The sequence below is a fragment of the Chiloscyllium plagiosum genome, unplaced genomic scaffold (genome assembly GCF_037043375.1).
Source record: "Chiloscyllium plagiosum isolate Xiang-an unplaced genomic scaffold, Cpla_swu_hap1 HiC_scaffold_9, whole genome shotgun sequence".
In the NCBI taxonomy this organism is placed as follows: Eukaryota; Metazoa; Chordata; class Chondrichthyes; order Orectolobiformes; family Hemiscylliidae; genus Chiloscyllium; species Chiloscyllium plagiosum.
Genome location: NW_028270147.1, coordinates 64,407,957 through 64,423,295, shown reverse-complemented (window position 1 = coordinate 64,423,295; position 15,339 = coordinate 64,407,957). Strand labels below are relative to the sequence as shown.

The 15,339-nt window shown below is 40.6% G+C and overlaps 1 protein-coding gene across 13 annotated transcripts in view; it reads left to right on the top strand.

Annotated features, from left to right (window-relative positions):
- pde4dip (phosphodiesterase 4D interacting protein) overlaps nucleotides 1-15,339 on the top strand; it is a 256,882-nt gene that overhangs the window by 185,167 nt on the left and 56,376 nt on the right. The window lies entirely within an intron of this gene.

Below are 15,339 nucleotides of genomic sequence, written 5' to 3'. Positions count from 1 at the left end.
TCACTGTTAATTTGCTTATATCAATGTGAGTTTTTGTTCCTGATTCATTAGTAGTTTTCTAAAGATATCCTCCACTAATGATAATGGCACAAAGCAATTATTTCATTCCAATCACCTCGATGTTCTGAAATTGTCCCTATTAAATTTATCATCACCTTGACTGATGCAGCAACTTTCAGTCATTTGCTTATTTAAAGGCTGCAACCCTAATTTCCAAACTACCCAGTATCCCATCAGAATCTACTCATGTTACATGCAAGTTGTGATACTGAATTACCTGTGGATACTTAGATTAATTGTGCCAGCAGTGGCAGGTTAAATCCCGGACTCTAGAATAAAAGGGCCTCCAACGTGACATTCAGAGTCATAGTGATTAAAAATAGCATCTCCCTCAAACTGTACCTCAAATCACAGCTGTTGAAAGGAATTTCTGCAACTTTACTGGATCTGATTCCAGCAAGCCTGTACTGTATTTATTTTGGAGGCTCAATCAGATTTTCAGCTGTAGATATTCAGTCATTGAGTATATTTAAGATAGGCGTTAGTGGGTTTTTGGATACAAAGGGAATTGAAGGATAAGGAACAAATCCAGGAATGTTATGTTGAGATAGATGATTGTCTTATTGAATAGCAGTACAGATCCAATTTCTTGTGACCAATGTAAGAAGCTTTTGCATCATGTGCTTAATTGTTTTACAATGGTAATCAGCAGAATCATCAGTTTGTTTTCAGAAAATCTTGGGAAAGGGTGATAATGCGATAGAGTATATTTTGTCAAACCTCTACAAGTATGTGGAGGGGTTAGTTTTCTTTCTGTGGTGGATCGCTGACTGACACATTGATACAAAATTGCTTTCACGTGATTTTAACTTATTTTCAATGGGTTAATGTCCATACTAAAATAATGCACACTATATTAGTCAATGTAATACCGGAGTGATTGAAACCTCTTGGATCTATTTGGTGCTGCTCACAATCTGCACTGGCTACAAGTCAGATTGCCTGTATCAGTAAAAAAACATGAATATTTAAACGTTGCAATCAAAGCTCTCATTCTCTGAGCACAAATGCCACGCTCCACTTCTCCATAATGGTTTGCCATCAATGTGAGCACTGACAGTCGCCCTTCTCTGTGGCCATGGGTTAGAAGTGTTGCAGTATCTGCATCCTGAAAATATAGCAAAATCAAATTACTAACATTGCTGAACAGCAATGACAATCCCTGCATATACTTGTGGAGGATTTGTAAAATAAATGCACTTTATTAATATCAGCCTTTTCCAAGATTCTCTTTTTACTAAATATGCACCTGTCAAGTTTAATGACTATCACTGTAAAGCAAGAAATTGGAGTATGCAAAATCTTGTTGCATTGACCATAGAATGAGAAGTTGACCATTCATCACTTTGTGAGGACATTCTTCAGCATAGGTATTGCACTTGTTAGACATATCTTGTAGATTCTGGTTTGATGCTTGGCTGGCATTAAGCCTTTGAAGGTTTAGCACTATCATTGTAACCACTTCAAATCTTATTTATTATAACTTCAGGTGAAGTTTGCCTGACTCTATTCATCCTGTTTTGGTTTTGTTTTGGAGAAATTATTCGCAGATAAACAATAGCATACCAACAAACTATTGATCAATCTGCAACAGAACCCTGAATGCCCAGTCTAAAAATTAATAAAAATAGTAAAATGTTAGGATAGTTGAAATACTTTTCATTGTGGACAGGAGTAGGCTGTTTTGTCCCAGCATCTGTCCTGTCATTCAGTGAGATTGTGGCAGTACTACTCTAAATATCTATCTTTGCTTAAATCTGTTGACATGGAATCATAGAGAATAGAGGCAGGAGTAGGTCATTGGGCTCTGCAAGGTTACTCCACCATTCAATATTATCATGTCTGGGCATCAAATTCACTCTCTGTCTCCAGTCCTGCCATCTCAGGAATTGGTCTTATTAATCCTCTTGCAATCACTCCATAGCCAGAAGATATTCCCACTGGTAAGGAGACCAAATCTGCACACAATTCTCCAGGTGTAGTCTTACAAAGGCCCTGTACAATTGCAGCAAGACTTCCTTGGTCCTGTGCTCTAATCCTCTTGCTACCTTCACCGCCTGCTGAACCCACATGCTTACTTTCAGCAAAGCACAAGGGCACCCAGCTCTCATTGCACTTACATCTCTCCCAATCTATTGCCATTCATATAATCATTTTGTTGCCGAAGTGGATAATGTCACATTCATCCACATCATACATAATCTGCCATGCATTTTCCCACTCATTAAATTTGTCCAAATCACACTGAAGCCTCTGCATCCTCCTCAGAGCTCATCCTCCCAACCAGCTTTGTTTTGCCTGCAAACTTGGAAATGCTTTCTTGATCTGTTGCAGTCCATTTTGTGTATGAACCCCCATAATGCTGTTGAGGAGGAAGTTCTAGTATTTTGACCCAGCGTTGAGGGAATGGTGATTTGTTTCCAAATCTGGATGGTATGCGGGTTGTATAGGGAAACTTGCGCATATCTGCTGCCCTTGTCCGTTTAGATGGTAGTAGCTGTGTGTTTGGAAGGTGCTATCATGAGAAGCCGGAGTGAATTTCTGCACTGTATTTTGTTGATGGTACTCACTGCTGCAACTGTGCATCCGTGATGAAGGGTATGAATGTTAAAGGTGATGGAAAGGGTGCCAGTCAAGCAAGCTGCTCGAGTATTGTTGGAGCTACATTTATCCAGGTAAATTGAGAGAATGCCATCACACTCCTGACTTGTAGATGTTCAACTAATTTTAGGAAGTAAGGAGGTGATTTATTCACTGCAGCATTCCTAGCCTCTGATCTGCTTTTGTAGCCACAGCATATATATGAATAGTTCAGTTCAATTTCTGGTCAATGGGATCTCCCAGGATATTGATAGTGAAGGATTCAGCAATGGTAATGCTTTCAAATGTAATTGGGCAATGGTTACATTCTCTCGTTGGATATGATTATTGCCTGGTACTTTATGATGTGATGCACTTGCCACTTATCAGCCCAACTTAGACATTGACCAGGCTTTGCTGCATTTGAACATGGACTGCTTCGTGTCCGTTGAGTCTTAGCTGTTACTGAACATTGTGCAATCATCAGCAACCTTCCCCATTTCTGACCTTTGTGGTAGAGGAAAGGTCAGTGATGAAGTCGCTCGATAGTTGGACCAAGGGACTTTCAACGACCTTGACCATGTTCCTGTGTGCTGGATATGACTCCAAACAGTGGAGTGTTTTCTGATTCCACTTTTTGTAGGGCTTCTCAATGCCACATTTAATCAAATGCTGCCTCAATGTCAAGGCTGGTCACTATCACTTTGCCTCTGGAATTTGGCTCCTTAATCCATGTTTGAACCAAGGTTGTAATGAGGTTAGGAGCTGATTGGTCTGAGTAGTATCCAAACTGCATATCACTGCAGATTATTGCTATGCAAGTCCTGTTTGATAGCTTTATTGATGACTCCTTCCATCAGCTCACTGGTGATTGAGAATAGACTGATAGGGTGGTAATTGGCAGGGTTGAATTAGTCTTGCCTTCTGTGTACAGGATATACAGTATCTGGTCAATTTTCCACATTGTTGGATAGATGCAAGTGCTGTAACTGTATTAGAACAGCTTGGCTATGGAGGCAACACATTCTGGAGCACAACTCTTCAGGACTATCCAGAATGTTGTCAGTCCATAGCCTTTGCAGTATCCGGTGCTTTCAGCCGTTTCTTGATGTTATGTGGAACAAATTGAATTGGTAACCTGCAAATCATCTGCGACATTTTTCTTCCCACTCCCACACTGTTACCTCTGGTTTCCATCAAGAATCAATTCTTGGCTTACTCGTATTTAGCATCACATGATGTCCCTTAGTGACGACATCTGAAACACAGTGCCAGTTGTCATGCGTACACTAATGAAAGCCATCTCTGCCTCACCACCAGCTCTCCCACTTCCTCCACTGTCTGTAAGCTGTCAGACTGGCTGTCTGATGTCCGTTATTGGATGAGCAGAAATTTCATAGAGTCATAGAGGTCAACAGCGCAGAAAAAGTTCTTCAGTCCATTAAGGCTGTGCTGGTCAAAAGTAATCACCTAACTGTTCTAATCCTCTTTTCTAGCACTTGGCACAAAGTCTTGTATGTCTTGGCATTGCAAGTGTATATCGGAACTCTGCTTAAACGTTATGAGGGTTTCTTCCTCCACCACCCTTACAGGCAATGAGCTCCAAATTTCCACCATGTTTCCTAACATCCCCTCTAAATATCCTGCCCCTTAGCTTAAATCTGTGTCTCCTTGTCATTGATACTTTCACCAAGGAGAAAATTCCTACCTACCCTGTTTATGCACCTCATAACTTTATGCTTCTCAAACACTTACCCCTGTCTCCTCTGCTCCAAAGAAAACAATCCCAGTCTATCTGATACACATACACACACTCTCTCACAGACGCTCATATTTCCCCCCCCCCCGACACAGACAGACAGACATAGACAGACAGACACACACACAGACACATACACACACCCACATACACAGACAAGACACACACTAGTGGCATATGTTACCCCACAACAAGCTTCTCACCATGATCAATTACCACTAAGTCTGATTACTTTGACAGTCTTAAAATCATCTGGCTCTGTCACTGCTCAGCTTACCTGCTACTGAAACATCTGTTCATGCCTTGGTTAGCTTTAGATTTGACTACGATAATGCTATACTGGTCAGCCTCCCACATATACCTTTTATAAACTCGAGGCAGTCCAAAATTCTGGTGTTGATTTAATTATTCATTGTAAGTCCTGTACATCTCCTTTGCACTCGTTGATCTACATTAGTTCTGGATAAGACCATTTTAAAATTTTCATCCTCAGTTTCAAAATTCCTCCTAGGCTTCATAACCCTCTGAGTTTGCTGTACTCCTCTAACTCTGGCCTCTTGAGCATCCTGAGTGTAATTTTGCCACAAATGGTCGGCTTCCCCCACCCCTGCTATAAAAACTATTTTCTCCATAAACTTGTCTGCATCGACTCTTTTAAACCTATCTCTATGATTAAAGTTTTGGTCATCTGTCTAAAATGTGGCTAATTTGGGTTTATTATAATCCTATTGTGAAATGCCTTGGGATTTTAAAGATGCTACAGGAATACAGTTTGTTTTTATTGGCCCTTCAATGAAGTAATTCACTGGCAGGAGATCAACTTTCAGATTAGATTCAACACTATCACTTAATGGCTTCTCCTGATCCTATGACCACTTCTTTCTTGGTAGACTGTCTTTCTGGCACCAAAGATGCAGGAGCCATAACTTCTCTGACTGAACCAAAAGGAGAATGAAACTATAATTTCCCTCATCACATGTTCATTTTTTATTTACCACTTTTTCCATCAATCTTGTGCTCATTCCAACTAGCGTCCCCCTCCATGACTCGCTATCTGTTCTCCATCTATTTCTGTTTACTATCTGCTTCCCATTTCTGAAGAGAGATTTGGGATATTTTCTGTATTAAAGACTTAGCTATCATTTAATAATAGTAAACACTAATGGTCGGTTACAATGGAATGTTACAAAATAGTCTTCTGTTGTTTGGGTATGGTTTACTTCCTGGCAATATCAGCAAACCTGACCCATTTAAACACAAACCATATGTAATTCAGAAAATACTGGATGGTTGATGTATCAGTGCTTTTCAGAACAATTGCCTCAGTCTATGATGTTGTTGTCATTCTTATTCAGAAGCATCTTCTTACCTTGCCCCATCACTCCACCCCTGTCCAAAATTCTTTGGGATTGGGTCTGATCATTACTGGCTTTAGCCAGACCTTTTTAAAATTATTTCTGATTGTCTTTAGGGAAATAACCACAATTGTCCTCCGATTGGATTATTGCCAGTAATTCTGTACTTGAGTGGATTATCCTGCAGGGAGTGGGGGATTTTATCTATTGAGGTCTACTCTGTGGTACATCTGTGCTTTGTAATCAGTGTGCAGCTGCTAACCAGCAACTGTCAATTTTTACATCCACTTATATTCATTCAGTTGCAATTTTGTTTACAAAAGGTAATATTTAATCAGTTTGTTGCTGTTTGAGGAATGTTCCAGAATTTGCTATTGGACAAATCAGTTGACCTTTACCCTTTTTGGCAATGTGTTGATATGCTTTGACGTTTGTGTTAAGCCGCAGGGAGGGAAGGCAGCAGGGGAGGAGTAATGATTCTGTTAACAGTTTAAACTGGACAAGACTGAGAAACCGAGAAAGCAAATCCTGACGTGCAAAGAACTGCAGCTTGTTGACTTTGACTGGGGCAGTGTCTTCAGCACTATGAATAGTCAGAGAATAATGGATCTGAGCTTTTCTCTGTATAAAACTGTCACAATCAACTAACTCACTGTTCCTACTTGGCATATGTGAAGATGGATGCGGATGTCCAATCGTATCATTCTTTCCCTCTTCATGGAGCTTGATTTCCTGTCGTTTTTATTAAGGTGAAGTAAATGCTCACAGTGTTTCTCATTGAATGCCTCGAGGTTCTTCTGACTGAGAGATGGCTCCTCTGTGGTTGGCCATGCTGTCAAGGAGCAGCCCTATCTACAGAGACTCCCTCTTTTCCTTCTCCTTGTATAATGCCCGTAACCTGGAGAAGGAAATGAGTTTACTTCGCAAACAGATGGAGAAAGAGCGAAGTCTGCTACATGAGCAGCTGAGAAATTTAAGACAGCAGCAGCAGATCCTGGCTGCAAACAGCAGAGAGGAACTAAACAAGTAAGGAGCACACTCTAGCTTTATCTTAATTGGTGAGGCAATTGATTGTACCCTGAAGACCCTTTATTTAAACAAGCTGTCAAATGCGTAAATAAAATGCTAGTTATGGTTTTTTTGTGAAATATGATGTCTCTGCAAACATGTGGAAACTTAGCCAGTTAAAGATTAAAGGAAGAGAAAGTTGCAGACTCAGTATGACGGTATCAGTTTGAAATGTGGTTAATCAATGAAAATGTCATCAAAGTTCATTGTTCTGTGAGTGAGAAGTCAATATCTGTGACGTAATGAGATTGATGGGGTTTACTTCATTGCAAGTTTTAGATGCTGGGCCTTGATTTAGGAAGACAGAGGTGTGTGCTCTGTTTTTATTGTTAAACTGCAGTAGTTCCATATGTTGTGATTTATATGAGTCATATACAAATTAATACTGTTGTTCTACATAGATTAATTACATTGTACATATAGGTTAAAAATGTCAGTATTGTGTATATTGTGATAGTCTTTGTACATATGGGTTAACATTTTCCATATAAGTTGTTGCAATCTCTATTGCTGATTAATATAGTTACTGCATGTATGTTATCATAGGTTAATGTGTTTGTGGGTTATTACAGGTTAATATGGTCAGTCTGTTTAAGTTATTATGGTCTATAAAATAATATTGCTGCTGTATGTATGTACACAGATCAATTAATACACTACATATATACATATATAGGTTATTACAGCTACTATGTGTAAACATTAATCTCTATATTAATGTTATCGCACATACAACTCATTTTGCATTTAGGTTAGTACAATTGCTATATATACCAGATAACAATCAGAGAGTCATTAGATTCATACAGCACAGAAACAGGCACTTCAGCCCAACTCTTCCATGCTGATCAGGTTTCCCATATTGAATTAGTCCCATTTGCCTGTGTTTGGCTCCTATCTCTCTCAATCTTTCCTATCCTTGAATACAGATGTAGGTGAAGTTATCATATGTAGTGAAAGCAGATACTGTATTCACAGTTTAATGCAATAGTTGTAAATACAGGTCAATACTGCATTCAGGATTTTGTTTTGTGCAAGGCACCAGGAGTTGTATTTTCAAAGCATGTGACTGTATTAAATGTAGCTGAATGCGTTTTTTTTGTACTTTTTTTTTGTATCAAAAGGTTACTCTAGTTTTTGTATTTGCAGGTTAACATGTTCATATTTATGCCATATGCCATCCCAGATGCTATATGTCTAGATCAATATAATCTCTGTAAGTGCGGGTTATATCACTGTATATTCTGATTAAGTGTCTTGTCTTAGTGCATGTGTAGGTTAATTTACTCCATACAGCTACTCTATACAGCTACTCCATACAATGCTTGTCCAAAAAGGCTAAAGTAATTGCTATGTTTACAGGTCATGGCTATTACTTATTTTATATACTGAATGTATATATAATATATGGAACTCTGAAGCTGTTTACACATGTTAAAGTACTTACTGTACAGTTATACCATTGGTGTTTACAGTATTTTGTCTTTGTAGACATAAATTAATGTCCTAAATGTATAGTACATATAATAGAGTAAGTACAGGTTAATGCACTTATGTATAGTTAGTGTGATCGTTGCATATACAAATTAATATTACTATATATAAACACAATGAAGAAGAAACTATGCAAAATAGTTCATTTATTTGTTGTATGTATAAATTAGTCTCATCTGGATTGGTACAAATTACGTAAATTTTATTACATAATCTCTATACAGGGCTAATACAGACAGGTTGGTACAGACCATTTGCAGAGAGATTAACAATTGTTACTACAGGTGACTACAGTTCTTGTGTTTATTGATGAAGCCACAATACAGGTTAACACAGTTGTACACACAATGCAGAACATTGAGCATGCAGGTAAATGAACTGCAGTGTGTATTGTATATGGATGCAAAATGTAGTTGACATGAGTATAAGTTAATATGCTGTATACATGTTAAAAATTGTCATTGTTAGATAATAATGCAGTCACTGCACAGAACTGATATTCTAGGTATTTGGTTGCCGATCATTGAAAACAAAGCCTACAGAAACAAGAAATACAAGGATTATTTCAGCCTCTTTGGCCTTAATGAAATCTGTCTCTGTTTTACTTTTCTAAAATTTTCCTCTCTCCTCAGTTGGTATATTTTTATGATGTCATTTTGGGTGGGTCCATTTTAAGTAACCCTTCTATTTTGGATCACGGTTTATAATTAAGTCTGGGATAGACTGTTAATTATTACCTGCACATCTGAAATGAAAAAAATATGGTTCAGAATCACAATATGTGTTTTAGAGTATAGTGGATTTCATTTCCTCTTTAATAACAAATCTGTGAATGCAAGGTACCCCGTTCCACCCATTTTTTGAGGTAGAAGAGAACTTTACATCCATCACCGTGCATGCTTGAGGCTAACTCTCGGTATTGGATATAAAAAAAAATTCATTTACCTTCTTTACTGTGCAACATACCATCAAATATTCCTCTTTCCTCATCTGAAGCCTAATGGCATACAAGGCAATCAAAGTACCTGCTTTCCAATACCAGATTTTCCGGGAACGTGTTGCTACTGTGTCGCTTGAGATGCAACTCCACCTCAAGCAGGAGACCAGGACACACTCCCACTCTTACACCTTTCACAGCTGGTATCCAGTTGATAATCCTCCATGGGTATCAAGTCCTGCACTAGGAGCAGAACCTAAACTTCAGACTCTGAGGCAGCGATGCTGTCACTGCTTCAGAACCTTCTACACACCCAGAACTGAAGGGAGAGAATTTTAAAACAAAAATAAATTGCTGGATAAACTCAGGAGTCTGGCAGCATCTGTTGGAAGAAAGTCCATCAGACTGTTAGCAGCTAGGAAAAGTTATATTTATGCTGGAGCTGTAGTTCGGGAGGTGGGGGGGGGGGTGAATTTGGGAGTGGAAGTGGGGATAGGTGGAGGTAGAGGTCAGAGAGAGAGAGAGAGAGAGAGAGATATGAAAGGGGTAAGTAAATGAGGAGATTACAGATAGAATGCCAGAACAGAAGAAAAGCTGAATAAGTATAAATTGTAGTTGTAGTAAACGGGAGGATGAGAATAGTGAAGTCAGAACTAAGATTTCAAGATTGGAAGGAGGCACTGGCAGGCAAGAAATTGGTTTGAAGTGTGTCTACTTCAACACTAGGAGCATCTGGAATAAGATGGGTGAACGTGCAGCATGGATTGGTACCTGGGATTTCGATTTGCGGCCATTTCAGAGACATGGGTACAACAGAGACAGGAATGGTTATTGCAGCTTCTGGGATTTAGATGTTTCGGTAAGAAAATAGTAAAAGAGGGGGTGTGGTGGCGCTGTTAGTCAAGGACAGTATTATGGTTGCAGAAAGGATGTTTGAGGACTCCTCTACTGAGATAGTATTGGTTGAGATTAGAAACAGGAAAGGAGAAGTTACCCTGTTGGGAGTTTTCTATCGGCCTCCAAATAGTTCCAGCGATGTAGAGAATAGGAAAGCAAAGATGATTCTGTATAGGAGCGAGAGTGACAGAGTAACCTACATCTGTATTCAAGGATAGGAAAGATTGAGAGAGAAATGAGCCAAACACAGGCAAATGGGACTAATTCCAAATATTGACTAGGAATACTATAGTTCAAGTACTTTAGATGGGTCCGTTTTTGACAAATGTGTGTAGGAGGATTTCTTGACACAGTATGTAGACAAGCCAACAAGGTGCAAGGCCACATTAGATTTGGTACTGAGTAATGAACTCGGCCAGGTGTTAGATTTGGAGGTAGTGGAGCACCAGATAGTGACCTCAATTCTGTTATGTTTACTTTAGTGATGTTTACTTTAGCTGGAGGGAAGGCAACTACAATGCGATTAGGCAAGATCTAGGATGCATAAGATGGTGAAGGAAACTGCAGGGGATAGGCACAATAGAAATGTGGAGTTTATTCAAGGACCAGCTACTGCGGGTCCTTGATAAGTATGTACCGGTCAGACAGGAAAGAGGTTGTCGAACGAGGGAGCTGTGGTTAACTAAGGAAGTTGAATCTCCCTTCAAGAGGAAGAAGAAGGCTCATGTTAGGATGAGATGCTTATGGCTCAGTTAGTGCGTGTGAGAGTTACAGGTTAGCCAAGAAAGACCTAAAGAGAGAGCGAGGAAGAGCCAGGAGGGGACATGAGAAGTCATTGGTGGATAGGATCAAGGAAAACCCCAAGGCTTTCTATAGCTCTATCAGGAATAAAAGAATGACAAGATTAAGATTAGGGCTAAACAAGCATAGTAGAGGTAAGTTGTGCGTGGAGTCTGAGGAGAAAGGGGAAGGACTAAATGAATACTTTTCATCAGTATTCACACTAGAAAAAGACAATGTGGTTGAGGAGAATACTGAGCTACAGGCTACTAGATTAGATGGGATTGAGGTACATAAGGAAGAGATGTTAGCAATTCTCGGAAGTGTAAAAGTAGATAAGTCCCCTGGGCCCGATGAAATTTATCCTAGAATTTTTCTGGGAAGCCAGGGAGGAGATTGCCGAACCTTTGGCTTTGATCTTTATGGCGTCATTGTCCACCGGAATAGTGCCAGAAGACTGGAGGATAGCAAATGTTGTTCCCTTGTTCAAGAAGGGTAGTAGAGACAACCCTGGAAATTATAGGCCTGTGAGCCTTACTTCAGTTGTGGGTAAAGTGTTGAAAGGGTTATAAGAGATAGGATTTATAATCATCTAGAGAGGAATAAGCTGATTAGGGATAGTTAACATGGTTTTGTGAAAGGTAAGTCATGTCTCAAGCCTTAATGAGTTTTTTGACAAGGTGACCAAACAGATGGATGAGGGCAAAGTAGTTCATGTGGTATATATGGATTTCAGTAAGGCATTTGATAAGGTTCCCCACAGTAGGTTATTGCACAAAATATGGAGGCATGGGATTGAGGGTGATTTCGTGGTTAGAATTAGAAATTGGCTAGCTGAAAAAAGGCAGAGGGTGGTGATTGATGGGAAATATTCATCCTGGAGTTCATTTACTAGTGGTGTACCACAAGGATCTGTTTTGGTTCCACTGTTGTTTGTCATTTATATAAATGACCTGGATGAGGGCATAGAAGGTAGAGTTGTGGATATGTGGATAGTGACGAAGAATGTTGTAGGTTACAGATGGACATAGATAAGATGCAGAGCTGGGCTGAGAGGTGGCAAATGGAGTTTAATGTGGAGAAGTGTGAGGTGATTCATTTTGGAAGGAGTAGCAGGAATGCAGACTACTCGGCTAATGGTAAGATCCTTGATAGTGTAGATGAGCAGAGCGATCTCGGTGTCCATGTACATAGATCCTTGAAAGTTGCCACCCAGGTTGACAGGGTTGTTAAGAAGGCATACGGCATGTTAGCTTTTATTGGTTGAGGGATTGAGTTTCGGAACCATGCGATCACTCTACAGCTGTACAAAACTCTGGTGCGGCCACATTTGGAGTATTGCGTACAGTTCTGGTCACTGCATGTGGAAGCCTTGGAAAGGGTTCAGAGGAGATTTACTAGGATGTTGCCTCATATAGAGGCAAAGTCTTACAAAGAGAAGCTGAGGGACTTGAGGCATTTTTCATTAGAGAGAAGAAGGTTGAGAGGTGACTTAATTGAGACGTACAAGATAATCAGAAGGTTAGATAGGTTGGACAGTGAGAGCCTTTTTCCTCAGATGGCAATGGCTAGCACAAGAGGACATAACTTTAAATTCAGGGGTGATAGATATAGGTCAGATGTCAAAGGTAGTTTCTTTACTCAGAGTAGTAGGGGTGTGGAACGCACTACCCTCAACAGTAGTAGACACGCCAACTTTAAGGGCATTTAAATGGTCATTGGATAGGCATATGGACGAGAATGGAGTAATGTAGGATAGATGGGCTTCACATTAGTTCCACAGGTCAGTGCAACATTGAGGGCCAAAGAGCCTGTACTGTTTATAATGTTCTATGTTCTAAGTGATAATATGAATTAAGAGTAGGAGAAAATGGGTGAGCTGTACTGACTGTAATTTGTATAATGTGATAATGGGCCGAGGTGTATGTGAGAATTGGTGACTATGTACTAAAAGCAACCCAAGTCATAACAGGATTGGATGTGGGGTGGCACAGTCTCTAATGTTATTGAACTTGATGTTGAGACCTAGGTCTCAGCTCCCCGTTCTGTAACTGGATCCTTGACTTCCTGACCCATAGATCGCAATCAGTAAAAATGGGTGACAACACCACCTCTATTCTACTCCTCAACACCAGTGCCCTGCCAGACCTTGCTCAGCTCCCTTCTATACTCCTTATACATTCACAACTGAAGCCAAATTCTGCCCCAAATCCATTTGCAAGTTTGCTGACGACATCACTGTTATAAGTTGGATCTCAAGCAATGAGGAGACAGACTACCAAAAGAGATTGAGGACTTAGCAGCATGGTGTAAAAACAACAATCTTTTTATCAAAATTAACAAAACAAAAATTTACAGGCGGCAAAGTGGTTAGCACTGCTGCCTCACAGCTCCAGAGACCTGGGTTCAATTCCCGCCTCAGGCGACTGACTGTGTGGAGTTTGCACGTTCTCCCCGTGTCTGCGTGGGTTTCCTCCGGGTGCTCTGGTTTCCTCCCACAGTCCAAAGATGTGCAGGTCAGGTGAATTGGCCATGCTAAATTGCCCATAGTGTTAGGTAAAGGGTAAATGTAGGGGGTATGGGTGGGTTGCGCTTCGGCGGGGCGGTGTGGACTTGTTGGGCCAAAGGGCCTGTTTCCACACTGTAAGTAATCTAATCTAATCTAAAAGAGCTGGTCATTGACTTCAAGAAATGGAGTAGTAGAGGGCACTCGCCCTGTCTACATCAACGGTGGAGATGTTTAAGAGCGTCAAATTCCTGGTAGTAATGATCATCTATAATCTGTCCTGGTCCATCCACATGAACGCGATGGTCAAGAAAGCACAGCAGCGTCTCTCTTTTTCAGAAGGCTAAGGAAATTCAGCATGTCCACAAAGACACTTACCTTTTTTTAACAGATGCACCACAGAAAGAATTCCATCTGGGTGCACCTCAACATGGTATAGCAACAGAGGGTCAGTTAGACTCGAAATTCAGCTCTTTTCTCCCCTTACAGATGCTGCCAGACCTGCTGAGATTTTCCAGTATTTTCTCTTTTGGTATAGCAACTGCTGTTCCCAAGACGGCAAGAAACTATAGAGAGCTGTGAACACAGCTCAGTCCATTATGCAACCAGCCTCCATTCACTGACTCCATTTATACTTCCCACTGCCTCTGGAAGGCAACCAACATAATCAAAGATGCCTCCCAGTCCAGTTATACTCTCGTCCACCCTCTTCCATTGGACAGAAGATTCAAGAACAGCTTCCCTGCTGTCATCAGATTTTTGAATGGACCTCTCAAAAATTAATTCTGATCTCCCTCTCTGCAACTTCTCTGCAACAGTAACACTGTATTCTGTAATCTGTTCTAATATCCTGATGCACTTTGTGTGGTATGACTTGCCGGTATAGCACATAAAACAACACTTTTCACTGTATCTTGGTACACGTGACAACAATAAGTTAAAACAAATCAAATAGAGGCAGCAGAGTCCCAAGTGGCAAATGAGACACTGCTTCTTTGAGCTTGTGTTGAGGCTTGCCAGAACACTGCAGCAGGCCTGCATCAGAAATATTGGCATGGAACACAGTGGTGTGTTGAGGTGACAGGCAACTGGAAACTTAGGGTCATTTCTGCTGACAGAACGTAGGTGTTCTGTAAAGCAATCACCCACTCTGTTTTTTGTCTCTCCACACTGTGAATAGTGAATAGAGTAGATAATATTGAATGCAACACAAGTAAATTGCTGCTTCACCTGGAAGATATGTCTGGGGCCTTGGATGGTGAGACAGGAGAAGGTAAAAAGACAGGTATTACACTTTCTGCAATGGCAAAGGAAGGTGCCGTGGGAGTGTGAGGAGATGTTGGGAATAGAGGAAGAGTGGACCAGGGTGAGCAGGAGGGGATGGTCTCTGCGAAATGCTGACAAGGGGAAAGAAGAATATGTATCCAGTTGTGGCATCCTTTCGGAGGTAGCAGAAATGGCAGCTTACAGTCCTTTTGGATGTAGAGGCTGGTGAGTGGTAAGTTAGGAGTGAGGGACCCAATCATTGTTGTGGGAATGAAAGGAAGGGGTAAGGGCTGAAGTACGGGAGATGGCTTAATTACAAAGTCAGGGTTGGACCTGACAGCACGGAGTGCAGTCAGTTCAGAGAGAGATAAATTTGAATGGGTAACGGGGCCAGAGAAATTAAGATTGAGAATTGTCAGTGTGACCTCAATGAACAAGTCAAATGTAAGGAAAAGACCAGAGATACAGTTCCAGATGGAGGGAGAGTGTTGAAGGAATCTGAGGGATGGGAAGAGGACTCTCACCTGAAGAAACGGCATGGAAGCGATGGAAGAAAAATTCAACATCATGTCATGCCTGAAATTCATTGAGATGGGGGTTCAGAGGGACAAAACTGAGACCATTGCTGAGGACAGAA